Source organism: Porites lutea, chromosome 10 (assembly GCF_958299795.1).
Source record: "Porites lutea chromosome 10, jaPorLute2.1, whole genome shotgun sequence".
NCBI classification, from domain to species: domain Eukaryota; kingdom Metazoa; phylum Cnidaria; class Anthozoa; order Scleractinia; family Poritidae; genus Porites; species Porites lutea.
In genome coordinates, this window is record NC_133210.1 from 18,737,961 (window position 1) to 18,757,879 (window position 19,919).

Sequence of the window (19,919 nt, forward strand, 5' to 3'; positions counted from 1 at the left end):
ATCTTGAGAGAGTTTTTTCTCTTCTTCTTGAATCATTTGATCCAAAATGACACTTTGCACTTGATCACAGGCAGCATTGACGATAGCTTGAGCTTCGGGGGAACTCATTTTTGGGTAGGGTTTTATAGATTTCATTCTTTGCGGAAACGTACCATTCTTGAGATGTTTTTTGAACCCTTTGAGGGTATGCTCTCGATACTTGATTCTAGCTTTTATCGTCATCAGTTTTTGTCGATAACCCTTCAACCTGGTCTTGGCAGGCATGGTTTTTTCGGTGGGTTCATTACCAGTCTTGGTAGAAAGTGTTTCTACAGAACCACCCATAACAGACATGTTACCTCTAGTCAATCAAACGTACAACTGATAATGATAGACACAAATCCATTCTATTTATAGCCTGAAGTGAGGTCTAAGGTATAAGAGAAAGGGGTGTGCTATTCTATATAACATTTATCACAAATCATCATGTGGATAGGAGGGTATGACGTTTGGACTCCCGCAGAGCAGCGTGAATGGGATAGAGATCTAGAGGAAATGAAAGCTGAACGTGAGCAGAGAGAACGTGAGGCTAAGAACGAGGATAAACTCTCCTGGATGGAATTGGCTCTGGATTATCCAAAGTTTAAAGCCACTTACACCAAAATTGGAGACACAGATTTTTATGTGGTAGATCTAAAGCAACAGACACCTGGCAAACAAGGGGACCGCAACTTAGTGTTAGAAGTCGTCTACCCATTGTATCAAGGCCTGAATGCCATCTTTGAGCAGAGAAAAACACCCAAGACCTCTCTTATCAAGATAGAGACCTCCTTCAGGGAACACAGCAAAGTGAGCTATACGTGTGAATGTACCACAGATCAGTGGTCTTATAACACTATGGACAAAATCTCAGAAGCCTTAGCTGACCAGCTAACAGCGACACAAAACTTGGATCAAGGACTGCTAATGAACCTGTCGTTCTATGAGGAGTGAACAGATTGCAGTAAAACTCTGCAAGTTAATTTCGTAACGTGTGAAAAAAGTGAGCAACTAACAATGCTATCATGATTTTATTCAGGAGTGGTTTGATCGGCCTACATAGACCTACATCGGCCTACATCGGCGTATACCGGCCTACATCGTCCTATATCGGTCTACATCGTCCTATACCGGCCTACATCGTTCTATATCGGCCTACATCGTCCTATACCGGCCTACATCGTCCTATACCGGCCTACATCGTCCTATATCGGCCTACATCGTCCTATACCGGCCTACATCGTCCTATACCGGCCTACATCGACCTACATCGACCCGAATACTATAAATAGACAACGAGCACTCTTGTGTTACGATCATTTTGTGTTAAGTTTTCATTGCGTTAACATGCCCTACAGGTTCAGACGCATGTGTCCTATTTGTTATAGACAGGATTTGCTTTACTTAGCAGATCATTTACGTCAAGTGCATAAGTTATCGAGTGAGGAACGACAACCGCTATTAAAGGCAGCGTTATTTTCTCATCAATTGCCTCCCTCGTTTTCACCAAGAGTTCATCCTCAAGGGCTGTATACACATTCCATTTTACAAGGACTGCCACAATATCCTATGACCATGAACCCACAGTTACAGCAACCCAGTGGGCATCAAGGTACTAAACAGCAACCACGAAAAGTAGCCAAGTTCGAAGCAAGGCCGTGTTTACAGATGACACCCTATCCGGACTTTAAGTTTAATCACATGTTCTCGATGCTGGTAGTAGGCCCGACTCAATGCGGGAAAACATATTTTGTCGAACAGCTGCTAACAAAGAATTGTATCAAGTACCCTAGCAAGAAATCTACACGTATTTACTGGTTTTATAACCAATGGCAACGTTGCTATGCAACTTTGCAAAGAACGCTGGGTGATGAGATAGAGTTTGCCCAAGGTTTACCAGACCTGAGCGAAGATCTAAGAGAAATCAATCCAAAGTTTCACAATGTGTTGGTGTTTGATGACCTCATGAGCCAGGCCACAGATAGTCCACTACTTTCGCTGTTATTCACTCAAGGGAGACATCGCAATGCGAGTGTGATATTATTGCTGCAAAATATGTTTCCCAAGGGAAAATTCAACACTGATATCAGCAGGAATGCTCAGTATATGGTCCTCTTTCGTAACCCTAGTGATCGTAAGCAGATGGATATAATAGCCGAACGGATTTTTGCAAAAGACAAATCCAACTTTATGAGTGTCTATGTGAATGCAACCAAAAAGCCTTATGGGTATCTGTTGATAGACAATCAAAGCAAAACTCCCTCAGACAAACAGGTAGTCGCAGAGGTGTTTGAAAACTGTCACAGTTATCCCAAGATAACCACGGGTACTATACCCGCAAAGAACGAACCGCAGTTAGAGGCGACAATTCAAAATCCAAGCGAATCTCCTCTACAATCTAAACATTCACGAAGGCGCAAAGTAGAGCGGCAGACACAAGGGGCTAAACGCAACAGACCTACAAAGAAACAAAAGAAACATCCTGTGGCAAAACACGTTAAAGAAACACAGCGAAAACAACAGGGAAAGACAGGCTATACATCTACATTAAAACTCTCACCGGACAGAGACAGCGGAAATGAGAAACGTTTGAACTTTGATGAGGAACCCATTCATTTAACGCAACATCAGGTAAATGCGATGGCTAAACGAGCTGTTAAGGCAAGGGGAAGCAGCTTTGGTCCTAAGATGGTGTACGAATAAGACTGCTTGAGAGAGTTCACTTGACAGTCACAGTTTTTTAACTTTAAAATGCCATGTTTCACTGAAGCTGTAGTAGGTTAGAGGACTTGTGTAATAAAGAGTTTTCAAAACGCAGCTACGTGTTTTGTCTTGCTTTATTTTGCGAATTTAATAGGAATTGAATCTCTTATAGTTTTTGACTTCACAGGAGGTCACGTACTGTTACAGCGAGTCTAAACTTTGCAATTTTAAACACACAAGGATTTATTAGCAGTTTAAAGGCTAGCTTTTTAAACGACACGTTTATTTTAGAATGATTCACTCACAGGGCTACGTTTTCGCTAATAATACCTTTTTATAGCACCAAAGAGAGCGAACATCGATCGTGAAACTTTATTAGTTTTTGACTTCACAGGAGGTCACGCGCAGTTACAGCGAGTCCAAACTTTGCAATTTTAAACACATAAGGATTTATTAGCAGTCTAAAGGCTATCTTTTTTAAAACGATACGTTTATTTTACAATGACTCACTCACAGAGGTTATTACCGGGGCTACGTTATGGCTGATAACACCTTTTATAGACAGCGAACATCGATCGTGAAATCAAGAATTGCGTGACGACAGTCTCTTACAGTTTACCCTTGCGAAGTATTCCACGCTGTTACAGTCAGTAGCATTTTTTTCAGTCTTTTAAAGTCTTGGAACTAACTTCTAAACTACACACATCGCCTTGACACAGACAACTTTCAGAATTAGTCGTCGATCTGTATTCTAAACTCACAGATTTCATTTTTATAGCGCAGGTTTATTTCGCAACCCCTTCAAGACTTTTCGTCACAAGTTTTTAACTTCAATTTTACTCTAGTTTTCACTACAGGAAATGTGGCGAAGTGGTTATCGCATTGGGCTCGTAACCCAAAGACCTCGCAATGCCTTCTTTTTTTTTTTTTTTGGTTTGAATATTGCGATTCTAAGTTCAACGGTATGATAGAGTATTTTCCCTATTACAGACAGCTAGCTTTTATTTCAATTTAATTACATTTAAACATCCGGTAGCAAAGATTATTCCATCGAACAACAACGCAATTCTGCCGTGAACACTTTACTAAACGATCAATCGATACAATGCAGGTTTGAAGGAACGAGTGCAGACTCTCACGTTTGTTGAAATCTACTCACAGGGACCACTACATCATATTTTTCTGAGTTAAACCGTAAAACTGATTAGTATTCAACTTTCGACTTCAAATGAAAAGTTTACCGGTGCGTGAACCTCAACGAATTGAACTAGCAACCTCCCATCGTAGAATCGATCGATGCGATGGCCAAACGCGTGGTAAATAACAGCTGTAAAAAAACTAGTGAAGTGAAAAACAATCCTTAAAAATCCACACAAACTATTCGCTGAATTATTTCCATCGAAACTGCTATGATCGCTACGTCTATTCAGCAACCATTATGATGCAAATGAGGGATGACATCATCCCTCATTTGAGGGCTAAACAGACGACCGATGCTGCTGAGATTTATTGATTAGTTCTTAGCAGTTATTGATTTTTTTCTCTCGTTTTTAAGTCGGATTTCATCGGATTTCGTCGTCTTACTTCGATGAGCATTTATTAGAATGCTTAGAAGAAAGAAAAGAAATTTATTGGCAGGAGTCGAACTTGCGACCTCCGGATGTCAATTACCTGCGCACGATCTCATCCAGACTACCGCGCCTTACATAACAGTGTATATAAAAATTTAAGTATTAAAGGCTACGGGTTGACGTCATAAGACATTTAGCAATGCTTACAGCGTAGCGATCATAGCAGTTTCGATGGAAATAATTCAGCGAATAGTTTGTGTGGATTTTTAAGGATTGTTTTTCACTTCACTAGTTTTTTTACAGCTGTTATTTACCACGCGTTTGGCCATCGCATCGATCGATTCTACGATGGGAGGTTGCTAGTTCAATTCGTTGAGGTTCACGCACCGGTAAACTTTTCATTTGAAGTCGAAAGTTGAATACTAATCAGTTTTACGGTTTAACTCAGAAAAATATGATGTAGTGGTCCCTGTGAGTAGATTTCAACAAACGTGAGAGTCTGCACTCGTTCCTTCAAACCTGCATTGTATCGATTGATCGTTTAGTAAAGTGTTCACGGCAGAATTGCGTTGTTGTTCGATGGAATAATCTTTGCTACCGGATGTTTAAATGTAATTAAATTGAAATAAAATCTAGCTTTCTGTAATAGGGAAAATACTCTATCATACCGTTGAACTTAGAATCGCAATATTCAAACCAAAAAAAAAAAAAAGAAGGCATTGCGAGGTCTTTGGGTTATGAGCCCAATGCGATAACCACTTCGCCACATTTCCTGTAGTGAAAACTAGAGTAAAATTGAAGTTAAAAACTTGTGACGAAAAGTCTTGAAGGGGTTGCGAAATAAACCTGCGCTATAAAAATGAAATCTGTGAGTTTAGAATACAGATCGACGACTAATTCTGAAAGTTGTCTGTGTCAAGGCGATGTGTGTAGTTTAGTAGTTAGTTCCAAGACTTTAAAAGACTGAAAAAAATGCTACTGACTGTAACAGCGTGGGATACTTCGCAAGGGTAAACTGTAAGAGACTGTCGTCACGCAATTCTTGATTTCACGATCGATGTTCGCTGTCTATAAAAGGTGTTATCAGCCATAACGTAGCCCCGGTAATAACCTCTGTGAGTGAATCATTGTAAAATAAACGTATCGTTTTAAAAAAGATAGCCTTTAGACTGCTAATAAATCCTTATGTGTTTAAAATTGCAAAGTTTGGACTCGCTGTAACTGCGCGTGACCTCCTGTGAAGTCAAAAACTAATAAAGTTTCACGATCGATGTTCGCTCTCTTTGGTGCTATAAAAAGGTATTATTAGCGAAAACGTAGCCCTGTGAGTGAATCATTCTAAAATAAACGTGTCGTTTAAAAAGCTAGCCTTTAAACTGCTAATAAATCCTTGTGTGTTTAAAATTGCAAAGTTTAGACTCGCTGTAACAGTACGTGACCTCCTGTGAAGTCAAAAACTATAAGAGATTCAATTCCTATTAAATTCGCAAAATAAAGCAAGACAAAACACGTAGCTGCGTTTTGAAAACTCTTTATTACACAAGTCCTCTAACCTACTACAGCTTCAGTGAAACATGGCATTTTAAAGTTAAAAAACTGTGACTGTCAAGTGAACTCTCTCAAGCAGTCTTATTCGTACACCATCTTAGGACCAAAGCTGCTTCCCCTTGCCTTAACAGCTCGTTTAGCCATCGCATTTACCTGATGTTGCGTTAAATGAATGGGTTCCTCATCAAAGTTCAAACGTTTCTCATTTCCGCTGTCTCTGTCCGGTGAGAGTTTTAATGTAGATGTATAGCCTGTCTTTCCCTGTTGTTTTCGCTGTGTTTCTTTAACGTGTTTTGCCACAGGATGTTTCTTTTGTTTCTTTGTAGGTCTGTTGCGTTTAGCCCCTTGTGTCTGCCGCTCTACTTTGCGCCTTCGTGAATGTTTAGATTGTAGAGGAGATTCGCTTGGATTTTGAATTGTCGCCTCTAACTGCGGTTCGTTCTTTGCGGGTATAGTACCCGTGGTTATCTTGGGATAACTGTGACAGTTTTCAAACACCTCTGCGACTACCTGTTTGTCTGAGGGAGTTTTGCTTTGATTGTCTATCAACAGATACCCATAAGGCTTTTTGGTTGCATTCACATAGACACTCATAAAGTTGGATTTGTCTTTTGCAAAAATCCGTTCGGCTATTATATCCATCTGCTTACGATCACTAGGGTTACGAAAGAGGACCATATACTGAGCATTCCTGCTGATATCAGTGTTGAATTTTCCCTTGGGAAACATATTTTGCAGCAATAATATCACACTCGCATTGCGATGTCTCCCTTGAGTGAATAACAGCGAAAGTAGTGGACTATCTGTGGCCTGGCTCATGAGGTCATCAAACACCAACACATTGTGAAACTTTGGATTGATTTCTCTTAGATCTTCGCTCAGGTCTGGTAAACCTTGGGCAAACTCTATCTCATCACCCAGCGTTCTTTGCAAAGTTGCATAGCAACGTTGCCATTGGTTATAAAACCAGTAAATACGTGTAGATTTCTTGCTAGGGTACTTGATACAATTCTTTGTTAGCAGCTGTTCGACAAAATATGTTTTCCCGCATTGAGTCGGGCCTACTACCAGCATCGAGAACATGTGATTAAACTTAAAGTCCGGATAGGGTGTCATCTGTAAACACGGCCTTGCTTCGAACTTGGCTACTTTTCGTGGTTGCTGTTTAGTACCTTGATGCCCACTGGGTTGCTGTAACTGTGGGTTCATGGTCATAGGATATTGTGGCAGTCCTTGTAAAATGGAATGTGTATACAGCCCTTGAGGATGAACTCTTGGTGAAAACGAGGGAGGCAATTGATGAGAAAATAACGTTGCCTTTAATAGCGGTTGTCGTTCCTCACTCGATAACTTATGCACTTGACGTAAATGATCTGCTAAGTAAAGCAAATCCTGTCTATAACAAATAGGACACATGCGTCTGAACCTGTAGGGCATGTTAACGCAATGAAAACTTAACACAAAATGATCGTAACACAAGAGTGCTCGTTGTCTATTTATAGTATTCGGGTCGATGTAGGTCGATGTAGGCCGGTATAGGACGATGTAGGCCGGTATAGGACGATGTAGGCCGATATAGGACGATGTAGGCCGGTATAGGACGATGTAGGCCGGTATAGGACGATGTAGGCCGATATAGAACGATGTAGGCCGGTATAGGACGATGTAGACCGATATAGGACGATGTAGGCCGGTATACGCCGATGTAGGCCGATGTAGGTCTATGTAGGCCGATCAAACCACTCCTGAATAAAATCATGATAGCATTGTTAGTTGCTCACTTTTTTCACACGTTACGAAATTAACTTGCAGAGTTTTACTGCAATCTGTTCACTCCTCATAGAACGACAGGTTCATTAGCAGTCCTTGATCCAAGTTTTGTGTCGCTGTTAGCTGGTCAGCTAAGGCTTCTGAGATTTTGTCCATAGTGTTATAAGACCACTGATCTGTGGTACATTCACACGTATAGCTCACTTTGCTGTGTTCCCTGAAGGAGGTCTCTATCTTGATAAGAGAGGTCTTGGGTGTTTTTCTCTGCTCAAAGATGGCATTCAGGCCTTGATACAATGGGTAGACGACTTCTAACACTAAGTTGCGGTCCCCTTGTTTGCCAGGTGTCTGTTGCTTTAGATCTACCACATACAAATCTGTCTCCAATTTTGGTATAAGTGGCTTTAAACTTTGGATAATCCAGAGCCAATTCCATCCAGGAGAGTTTATCCTCGTTCTTAGCCTCGCGTTCTCTCTGCTCACGTTCAGCTTTCATTTCCTCTAGATCTCTATCCCATTCACGCTGCTCTGCGGGAGTCCAATCGTCATACCCTCCTATCCACATGATGATTTGTGATAAATGTTAGATAGAATAGCACACCCCTTTCTCTTATACCTTAGACCTCACTTCAGGCTATAAATAGAATGGATTTGTGTCTATCATTATCAGTTGTGCGTTTGATTGACTAGAGGTAACATGTCTGTTATGGGTGGTTCTGTAGAAACACTTTCTACCAAGACTGGTAATGAACCCACCGAAAAAACCATGCCTGCCAAGACCAGGTTGAAGGGTTATCGACAAAAACTGATGACGATCAAAGCTAGAATCAAGTATCGAGAGCATACCCTCAAAGGGTTCAAAAAACATCTCAAGAATGGTACGTTTCCGCAAAGAATGAAATCTATAAAACCCTACCCAAAAATGAGTTCCCCCGAAGCTCAAGCTATCGTCAATGCTGCCTGTGATCAAGTGCAAAGTGTCATTTTGGATCAAATGATTCAAGAAGAAGAGAAGAAACTCTCTCAAGATCAAGACAGTTATCAAACTATGAGGAAGCAACGGGAAGGTGATCGTCAGCAGCTCAAGGCCCCTAAAAAACCCAAGAAACCTACAGTGGCTCAACTCCAGCAAGAGCTCGCAGACTTGCAGTCAAAATATACCCAGCTTTGTAGTAAATTAGAAAACAGTCAGTGAATAAAACACAGTCAGCTGAAATTAAATCATGACTTGTTTTTTATTGATCTTGCTCACTAGCTGGTTACAATAGTTGCGAAAATTTATACAGCAGTAAAACGTAAACGTCCTCCTTTATACTCGGTCATCTAGTGAATCTTGTATTTTTTGCCATAAAATATAGTGTTTTCTTTAGGAAAGTAGATAGAGATGTACCATCGACCCTCCATGTTTCTTGTTACTGGTGGATTTAAATGCTTGACTGTAGGTAGATACTTTACAAATCCTGAGGATGAATCGACTGAAAATAACACTAGACCATTCCTAGTCATGCCTCTGTAGGTCCCCTGCAAGCCCTGATATAAAAGACGACGAATATAATAATTCGCTTCTTTTGCCTTGGGATCAATGTTGTCGATGCATTCCGAACCCACAAACGTGCGCTTGCCGTTGATCTTGTTTTCTATCATAAAATGTTCCTTTAGTCCCATCTGACCACATGGGCAAACGTTATGCTCCCCTGGTGCAATTGGTCTTGATTCCACAAAAATCCACTCATTCAGGAAGTCGTCACCCTCACTTAAATGTTGCAAATGCAGATGCAAATTCACGTTCTGCTCTCGCATTTGATCTTGTCTTTCCATATTAACTCTCAAGCTATGACTACGTTACACAGGTTGATGCCAAGATGCAATGATTGGAAAAAGGGAAACTGTCTAACATTTATACTCAAAGTGATCCCCAGAGATTGTCTGTATACTTAAGTATGGAATTCTTTCACTATGACGTTGTCAGGCAGGCTTGAGCAGGTCTTTTGTTCGCTCCCAATGACGTCAACCACTATTGTGCGCAGAGATTAGTCTGATGACGTCAATCGCTATTGTTGTTACCTCTATCAACGTCATGACGTCAAGGGCCATTGTTCTCGTGCATGAGTGTGATAACTAACTTAAATTCCATGCACCGTGATTGTATTTGGGCCATCAGCCATTTATAGCTTAACCAATCCAACATGGCTAAAGATGATCGTGATAATGACACAGTCCATGGAAAGAAAGCAAAGATGGGAATATTTGTGAGCACCCCTAGACATCTTGTTAAAGGTAGAGGTAGTGGAACTACTGCTTGCAATGAAATATAACAACGTGATCTCATCGGGTACCCATGATTTGTAATCCGTTGAAGTGCTCGCAATAAAGCATCACTCATAGACATCAACAAACTTTCATGCCAAGCAACGACACGTAGTTGTTGAATACGTAAATCCAATTGAATTTCCTCCACAGAATCGTTGTTACCTACCACACGATCCGCTAATTCCGTCAAGTCTACAGAGATAACCGGGTTGTAAATATCATAGCAATGATAACTAGACAAACGTTGGTCTTGCCAGTACGAAAATTGCTCTAAATCTTGCATGGACACTGACTGCATCGTGACTGATGTGATCACCTCGCTCAATCGTTCTACACTTTTATTCATTACAAAACCCTATTCCCTTGGGATAGGGTTAGAGTGGGGACTGAGCATAGGGGCAAGGGACTGGGTAAACGGCTAGAATGGAATGTCTGTGTAAACTGTTAGAATGGTAGGCCTGTGTAAAGGGTTAGGTAATCAGCCACACAATTTCTTCACACACGCTTTTATTGAATTAAAAATGCTTGTCTTAATTTACATTATTTCTTACATTCCTATGCGCACATATCCAAAGGGATATGATTTTCCTGTTGATTTGTCCACTACACGCTTATCCCAGTTTACACCAAACACTTTGACTAAATCTGTTAATCCTACTGTTTTGTGCGTGTTATCTCTTACAAAGTGGTCTTTGATTTCAATCGCCATAGCTCTTCTCATTCTTAATGGATTGCATAATTCCTGCTTGATGTGATGTAACATGGAATCACAGTTCAATACCTGGTTGATTGCATAAGAACTCTTTGTACCTTTATTCTTACATTCTGACTTTCCACCTGCAGTTTGATAACTATACGATTTTGGACCTGCTGATCCAAACTCTACAATGGTGTCTCCTTCTAATTCGTCTGTCATTTGCCGTAAGAAAATGCCTGTAGGTACAAATGGCTGACCTTCTTTCCAGGTGTAAATGATCGAGTCGGTATCATAATACAAGACTTGTTCCCCTAACTTTTCTAATTCGTCATACAGCTTCAAGCGAGCTAAAGCGGTTGTGAAACTAGCTATGAAAATATTTGTTTCCCTCCGCTTTCACAGGCATCTTCTTTCTTCATCACGCTTACTTCCATCACATCATCATTGAAAATACGAGTTTCTTTCACAATAAGTGTATCATCATTTAACACACGGAACCAAGTGTCGATGTCTTGGATGGCAATGGTTTGAGTTCGATGTTCGTTTTCACCAAATTTGCCCCAGAAGCTGGAAATACAAAGAGGGAAACAATCAAACGTCTTTTTAATTGTTATTCTTAGTCCTCATTTTTATTCTATAACTACCTGTTCAGCATAAGTTTCGACAGCTGTTTTCGTCCTGGGTTTTTGGCTACGTTGTCTAACTTGATGCCTTCTCTTATTTGGAAATCGCTCACATACTCGTCTTTTTTCTCTTCTGTATCACAATGACTTGGCCAACCGCTCGCCTCTGTCTTGTACTTTCACCAGGTTTTGACATAAGGAGTAAATAACCCCTCTTTTTGTTGATCTTCAGGAAAATGCCAGACTTCATGAATTTTTAGGATACGATAGCCCTTCTCCACAGCTTTCTGCAACTCCGGGGTACACCATGTACCTGTCATTGTTCGCTCTTTGTCTGTGTGAGCACACATATTGGTCCGCTCAAACCAGGGACGATCCAATTGATCCTCTACACATTTCGTACACAAGGGAAACATGAGTTTACCATTCAGCTTCACTGGAAGTACTGGGTGTAGCAGTTTTTCTGGGGCAATTACGTCAACTTTAGCTAGACCAAAGTAATTGTGAATGTTGTTACTCTCAGGGTTTACTATAATAGTAGGATGGCCAGTAGGATACGTTCCATACTTGTTGATTGTTGGATACAAACTCGTGAAATCTTCATATAGAATCTGCTCGTTGTCTTCAGCTTTGTGATAACATTTTGCCAACCCTGTTCTACCCCATAAAATGCATCACGTGGATCAAGTGGCGAAACCCACGTCATGGTCTTTATCAGCTCTTTCAGGTCATTGTCATTGTTGACTGCTTTTCTAAAGTCGCACTCCCAGATTTCTATCACCGTGTAACCTGCTGCGTGTAACAAGTCAGTTTTTTAAGTGTTGCTTGATACATTTCCTCCACGGTGCGATCCGGGTGATGAAAGGTCTTTTTGTGGCGACCGTTTGGCTTACATCTCTTGCAGCCATGAAATTCACAGCCGTGAAATTCATAGACGGTTTTGGTGATGGGATCATAACCATCCACTTTCACTTTCCCCCTCTTTACTTGGATCACTTGTTCTCCACCATTGCGTGCGTGTTTGATACGATTTCCACCAAGTTGTTTGTCTTGGTAATACAGCCATTGAAATGCGACTTTACTCTGACTCGTTTTCAGACCTCCCCAACCATGTAAAGGTTCTACGGCAATGGTTTTGGGTTGCATTTGATGATTTCGCCAAAAGTAGTGACACGTGGAGGCAATTGTGATACACTGTAAAAGAGGGTTGAACCCAGCATCACGTTTGGTGTCCTCTGCAAATGTGAGACAGCCTTCTTTCATGAGTTGGACATCGCTTTTGCAATACGATAGTAATTCATTGCGAAAGTTCCAAACCTCTCCTTTCAATACTTCGTTTGCATGCCAAGTTTCACATTGTTTTTTCTTGTCTACCTTCATATGTTTGGTGTTGTAATAACTTAGGTCTGGAATCGTGCCTTCATACTCTAAATTCTCCAACTTGGAAAACTTGTGAGGAAACCAGCCTTTTTTCAACTCTGTTAGTCCAAAGGTCTTTGTGAAATTGGTCAGCGGCATATTCAGGAAGGAGAGAGAGTCTTTAAACACAAGATTTCTGTGCTTGAAATGTAAAGCTTTGGTGCCCGTTGCCATGATTTCAGTCACTTTCAAGTTCATCTTGTAAAGCGCATCTATCATAAAACAGCCATCAAAACCTTTCAAATTGTGAAAGAAAATATGTAGCTCTTTGGTGTCTTCTTCCTTCTTATCTTGATTAGACCAATCGATCATGGTTTCAATGAAAGCTTGGATACAATTGGTACCCCAATGATGATAAATAGTGTCATCGTCATGTCTTGCATAACAGATCAAAATAGGTACGAATGTGTTGCTGCTATCCAGTAAACATTCCACATCAGCAAAGATCATGATTGTGCTTGGCTCCTGTTGTGACGTTAAATCTTCTTCTTGTTTTTGGTTTCTTCTCACTTCACGATCTACCATGTCTTGTGTAATAGCCTCCAAGGCTACACCCCTTTCTTGCAATTGCTGTATCGCTCTTTCACATAAATCGTCTAATCGTTGCTGTTCTCTTCTTCCCATTATTTCTTCCATAGGAATACCATTGTTGATAGCATTCAATTCGTCAACCTTTCTTTTACGTTGTTTCATCAAATCATCAATTACTTTCTGTTTAAACTCATCCTTTGCATCCTCTCTTCCATACAATTCTGTATAGAGTTTTTCTTTCTCTCTTTTCTGCTTTTGAAATTCTTTTAAGGTGCGTTTAAAACATTTTTCCTCCTCAGATGTGATGAAACATTTATGTTCGTAAATGTTGACATACTCTAAGCAATGTTTACACATAGCATGAAGACATTTGTGGGATGTGTCCTCTTTTACTTTATATGTCACACCACAATCTTTGCATTTACGATATTGATCACAAACACTTATCATTTTCACTCTGTCCGAAAGATCCTCGTCCAACTCATCTTCAATTAATTGTGTCATCCTTTTTAAAGATGGGTCTTTATAAACTTCTTTGATCAGGTGATTTTGAAAACAGACTTCACCATAAAACTCACGTCTACAAATGATACAACTTCTATCTGGTTTTACCCCAAAGGTAAAATCTATACAGCCTTCGTCGTCATCCGTCTTTCTTCTTAAACAACCAGGGCAATTCCGCGCTTCACAATTATGATGGGCGCTATTTTCTGTATTGTATCCCTTACAGCAGCGATAACAAAAGTAGCTGCGATTCATGAAGCCTGGGATGGAATACAGACCATCATAGTGAGCTTTCAAATCTCCCTTTTCATCTTCATACACAGATTTCACTATAGCAATGATCTTCTTAGCTTCTTTAAATGCGTCACCTTTAAAAATCACGCCACCTCTACAAGCGTCTACCACAATTATTCTGTAACCTTGCGGACCCAGGTAGTCTTGGAATTTGTCTATTTCCTCCAAACCACAAAGACCTTCAGCTACACCTGCTTCGTCATGTAACCTCTTAGCTTCTTTGAGTTGTTGTGAATTTTTTCCACGATCTTTATGAATATTTTCAAAAGTGTTGTGTTCACCAGCTTGACGTTTGGCATATTCACGCATCACTACAATGGCTCTTGCACAACAGAGGGAATCTTTGTTTTTGATTTCACAGACACATCTAGATTCTTTCACTAAGTGACTCCAAATTTTCTGACCTGGACCACCGCCTGCTCGTTTACCTCCTTTCATCTCAGGTTGGGTGAATAAGACTGAGGCTGAAAACCCTATATCATTAGTGATGAACCGCGCACTGTTTAAAACATTGGAAAGTTTCTGCAACAAAGCTTGTGCATACGCGGCTCTCCCTGTGAAATCACCCACTGGAACGCCCCAACTCTCTCCAGTTAAACCCTCTTTTCTGTGTTCACGGCTTCCTATTAGCAATGTCATCCAATGGTTATCTGGGATTTTGAGGTCGTCTACCAGTTTGTCAATTCCAACTGCTATGGCATGTGTTGCTCCAATATTCAAATCTTCATTTTCTTTTAGTCCGCGTTTTTGATCTAACGTGAGAATGAACTTCTGGTTCACCACGGTATTTTTCTTCCAACGTTTGGCTGGACCCAATTTCTTGAATTCAGCTACATAGAGTGGATCTGGACCACCACCGTATGTGTCATGGGAGTCTTCTGATTTATCAGCTACCTCTTCCTTAGAAACTTTTACATCAGATTTGTTATCTCCTTGATCAGCCCCACGTTTTTTACCTTTAGTAACTTTTACACCAGATTTGTGATCCCCTTCATCAGTCTCGTGTGTCATTCCACGGGTAGTCACAGCCCCGCCTGTCTGTTCCTCATTACCTAATCGAGGTACCTTTCCAGAATTCAAAAACTCTAGACGTAAGAGCTCGGCACCTTCTTCAGCTTTCCGTTTTGCTGCTTCAGAATGGAATTTGTTAACGTGGGCAGTCATTTTGTCCTTCCTCGAAAACAACTTGTCACAGTGTAAACATGGAACTTTCAAATTAGTTCCACAATATTTCTTATGACGACAAAAGTCAAATCTGTTCTTGTACTTCTTGCCACACTTTGGACACGGTCTCGGATAAGTAATCGGCATGGTGATAGCTGTGATCAGTACAACGTATCGTAATCAAAATGAATTATCCCAGCGTTGTCCCCTTTTTATACGCTATTGTAATATAAAAAGATGACGCCATCAACTCAAAATAGAAACAAATTCTGCTGAGTCAGCAAATCAATGTGTGAAAACGTGCTCACTGTCATGACCAAGACATTCGATTCGAGGGATTAATCTAAAAGATGACGTCATCATCTAAAAATGGAAACAAATTCTGCTGCAACCGTCACGGAACATTTTTAGGCTTCACGATACAAAAGTCGTCGTGTCACAGTGGTGAACATATTGCGGGTTGCTGAAGACTAATTCGGTCGAAACTTTCAGTTAAACGATTTATTCAGATATGAACGCACTTGACGGATTCTCTCATAATCTAAGCGATGAGGAAAATTCCGATGGCGTGTTGGAAGAGTCTGTTCCTTCACAGGCTACACCAGTGGTTTCAAGCCAGCAGCATCGAACTGAAACTTTTCAACCTGTGATGCAACTTGCACAACCATGTTCGTTTTCGGCTACTCCATCATACCCCCAAAACTTCTCAGCTCCTTCTCAGGGCTACCCAATGGGGCTTCAATATCCACACATGTGTCCACCTAATCAATACTTTCCTTTCCCCTACGGTTTGCCGCCGTACGGGTTAATGACATTCCCGCCTCAGCAGATTCAAACCTCTCTGAGAAACATCGCACCAAAACCCGATGCCTTAGATACAAGTCGATCTCAAACTAGATCTTCAAGTCGACCTCCCGATTTCATTGAGACAGTAAAACTGATTAGGAAACAGTTGTATGATCGCGGCGGCATCGAGGATTCACAGGAACCACCGGCTGAGGGGGAAGTTTATTCAAGGTGGAGAAAATCAGTCATTGAAGAATGGAAACCAGTAAGTATATTCAATTTAATGTAGGTTTAAAGCTATAACTCTGAAATAATACTTAAGGGCTGCTATATATTTTCTAACTTTGTGGCTATATCCTCGGCCAGACCCCCGAAGGTTGTCAAAAATATAAAACTAAATACCCGGCAGTCAGACTATTTGGTAGAATTTCTACGATTTCCTTTTCCCTAAATTTTAAAGGTACTAGATCTAGATATAATTGCGCGCAGTTTCACGATAAGAAAAGTGAAAATAACGAAAACAAAATCAGTCGATGCATCTTTCATTCCTAGCTCATTGTAGCTCGTGTGTATAATATATATGTAAGGACATAAGTAACTTGTTACGTTCACTGAAATGTAGTTTTATTTAATAGCTACCATTTAACTAATCTGCGCGTTCTTGCCATATATTTTGTTTTGCTTCGTAGCATAATATGAGTCATTACATGATGGTTGCCAAATTATCACGTAGATGCTTTAATCTTGTGACCCAAATGCCTGAACGCTTGAAAGTGAAGGTGACGCAAGCCGATTTCATCGATCTATACGGAAAACATGAAAAAGATCAGTTCGAACTTTTAAGTAACCTTCTGGAAGGACGAATATCCTTTAAAGATCTAAAATCAAAACGGCGAAGGGTGAGCTTCTATGTTATCTCATATACATGTAGTAAATCCAATTTTTGCATTCAAACCTGTTTGGTGAAAAAAAAAACAATTTAGATGTCTAAACAGAGTATTTTCTTACTGTATAGCGTGAAAAGGAGGTTCAACAAAGCCAAGGGCCTTCCAGCGGAAATATCAAAGAGGTAAATGCCAGAATGTTGTGCACGAAAGCGAAATGCCTGCATGACAGGAATGACATTGATTGCCATTTTAATTTTTTATCCCCTTAGCTTGAGGAAGAAATCTCACGCTTAAAGAGCCAAAATGCAGACCTTCGAACGAAATTAGAGGAGGTAATTAAAATAAAGCATGATTCGAAATTCTGCCATGTTTTCTATGGACTAAATTGCAAGGCACCGAAAACAGGATAGCCATCCCATTATATAACTATTTTCTCGTCATACGCCCATAAGGAAAACCAAATGCTACCTTTTTGGTAGTGACAGGATTCAATGTTTTGCAGAGACTCGCATTTTAATACCGTACCATGGTTGACCCATGCTTTTTTGTTTGTTCAATTTGTAGGCCATAGAGGAGCGAGACAAACAAAAAAGTAGAGCAGAAAAACTGCAAAGACGAATAAAGGTTCTCGAAAGAGAAAATGAAGAGGTTTAGTATAATTTGAAAAGGCGAAAATTGCAGTGTTTATCCTTTGTTTTACTTAAAGAATCCGAATAGATAAAGCAATGATTTTTTTGTTCCTTTACTACTAGGAATTCCAGCAGTATAGAAATGACGTCGATGCGCTGATAGACGAAAAAAATTCTCTGGGAGCAAGCTTTCTAAGCCATCAGAGCCTTGATAGCGCTAGCGACGTTTCGTTGCCATCAGCAGGAGAGATACTGATCTAATTAGCTCGTTAGAAAGTCCCCATCCACTAGCATCCTTTGTACTCCACTAAGGCATGCGTCACAGGGAGTCCCCACATGCTTAAAATTTAATTTATCTATTTTTTAATTTTATTATTTGTATAACATGTATTCAGGCATTTCTAATATTCAATCAGTGTAATCCTTTAGAAATTAGACAGTGGGAGCTCTATCGTAGAAAAAAATTAGCACAGACTGCCGGTAGTTTGAAATCTGGAGTTATTTGTTCCGCGTGGTGAGGCTCTTTCTTTTTTGAAAGCAGTTCATATCATACAAGCAAAATTCTGACCTTAAAAACAAGAAAAGAAACTGACTTAAGGGGACAGACAAATTTTTTGTATCATTGTCTCCACAGTGTCTGTCGTCAGACCTGGAACACAGAAGTACCAGCTCCGACGATAGTAAAACTGACGAAGACGATGATAACGTTCCTCTTGCACAAGTTGCAAATAAGGTAAGTTTTATTATTTTGGAAATTATGAGTAACGAAACTAGAAAGAAAATTAATATGTTTTTACATTTCTTGTTGCATGTTTCGGAACAGAAGAAGACGACGTCAACCTTAAAGACAAGCACACCCAGGGTAAGTTTGTTCGAGAAACATCAGCAAAGGATATCAAAAAGTGTAGCTGCTTTCCCTTTATTGTCAAAGGAAATATTACTAATTAAAACAATTGTAGCCACTAATAATGTTCAAAGGTCGGCCAGAAGACGTAGAACATTCTTATGCATGTACAATCGAGACAACACATATTCTCTTGATGCGATACTTTCACCAAGAAATGTACACTTATTTCATTTCGGTTTTGTTTGTGGATATAGGGCTTCGCTGAAAAGAGACCAAGGGATAAAAGCACTGGCTCTAGCTCGTCTTCTAGTGAAGCGGTAATATTATAATAATATAGATACATAAATATATTTTTCGCCTACGGTATAAAATATCGCAGACCTCTCTTTTATTGTCTAACAGTCCTCGTACTGTGTGGAAAACGATAATAATCAAGCATAAAATGCTATAAATAAGTTGTACTTTTGTATTAATCGTACTGTCTTTTGATTCTTGAAGAATTCCGAGATAGAAATGAACAGTGAACCCTAGAGATTAACACAAGCAGAGAAGCTGAGAACAGAGGCTAAAAAAATTAAAAAGAAGGTAATACACTAATATATAGCTAAGTTCATTTTTGTTTGAGATTGACGACTATAGAGTGTTCTTAAAACTTACAATGACTTGACTTACAGATTTGTTTCACGGCGTCGCGTGAGTAATGCAAAATAGGATTATATCTACTAACTGACACGAAAAAGACTCATGCTGGCTGTACAGCAGTTATCAGATCAAGAAACCACCACTGAGGTTTGCATTTTTTTTGCAGTTACTGAAAAACAAAACCACTCGACACCTTGAGACCGACGATGACTCGAGTACTTCAAAGGTACGAACTTTACAGTACAACTGCATTTGATCTATTGCCCAGCTGAAAGTTTCCTGAACTTTCTGTCAAAACCAATATCTAAGCTAATCACGCTTTGTTTTTTACAGGATAACCATTCACGAACCACAGCTAAAAGGAAAAAAAGAGGTAAAACATTCTCGTCACGAAATCGGTTGCACTGAATTTGCTTCTGCTGTTATTGCGTTCAATGTGTTATTACTTAGTCACTGACATTTTATTTTTCTTGCTTCTATCTAGCTCAGGCGGAAAGTACGGCAACAATTTCAGAGCCTCAGTTCCAAGACGAATGGGTAAGTAACTTACTCATTCAAACTTTTGAAATATATATCTATTCATGGATCAAGGAGGGACTAGAAATGTGCTTGAAATATGCATCAATTTCCTTCCCTACGACGCATTTCTTTCATCCACCCCATCATTTAGTCAATATTCCTAATGTGTCAAACCCAACACTAAGTAAGGTTCCTTTGTTTGTTCTAGGATTACAGCATTCAAGAACTAGTGCTGAAAGAGTGGGTTGTCGTGGCATACGAAAGAAATTTCTATGTAGGCAAAATAGAAAAGAAATTTGTTAAAACAGTGGGGGTAACGTTTCTGACAGAGAGAACGGAATTTTTCAGTGGCCTCAAAAAAAGGACTGGGATAAAGTAGCGCCAGAATTCATATTCTGTCGCAATGTAGAGGTCACTGACGATAGTAAGAGTGTGCAAGTGAAAAACTTGACATCAA

The 19,919-nt window shown here is 40.0% G+C and overlaps 1 long non-coding RNA gene across 1 annotated transcript; it reads left to right on the plus strand.

Moving 5' to 3' along the window:
* Positions 1-18,092: 18,092 nt before the first annotated feature.
* LOC140950346 (uncharacterized) lies at positions 18,093-19,481 on the plus strand. The gene is made up of 7 exons (XR_012167172.1): positions 18,093-18,187; positions 18,278-18,316; positions 18,556-18,618; positions 18,800-18,886; positions 19,110-19,169; positions 19,277-19,316; positions 19,428-19,481. It is a non-coding gene; the product is annotated as an uncharacterized lncRNA (long non-coding RNA).
* The last annotated feature ends 438 nt before the right edge of the window (positions 19,482-19,919 follow it).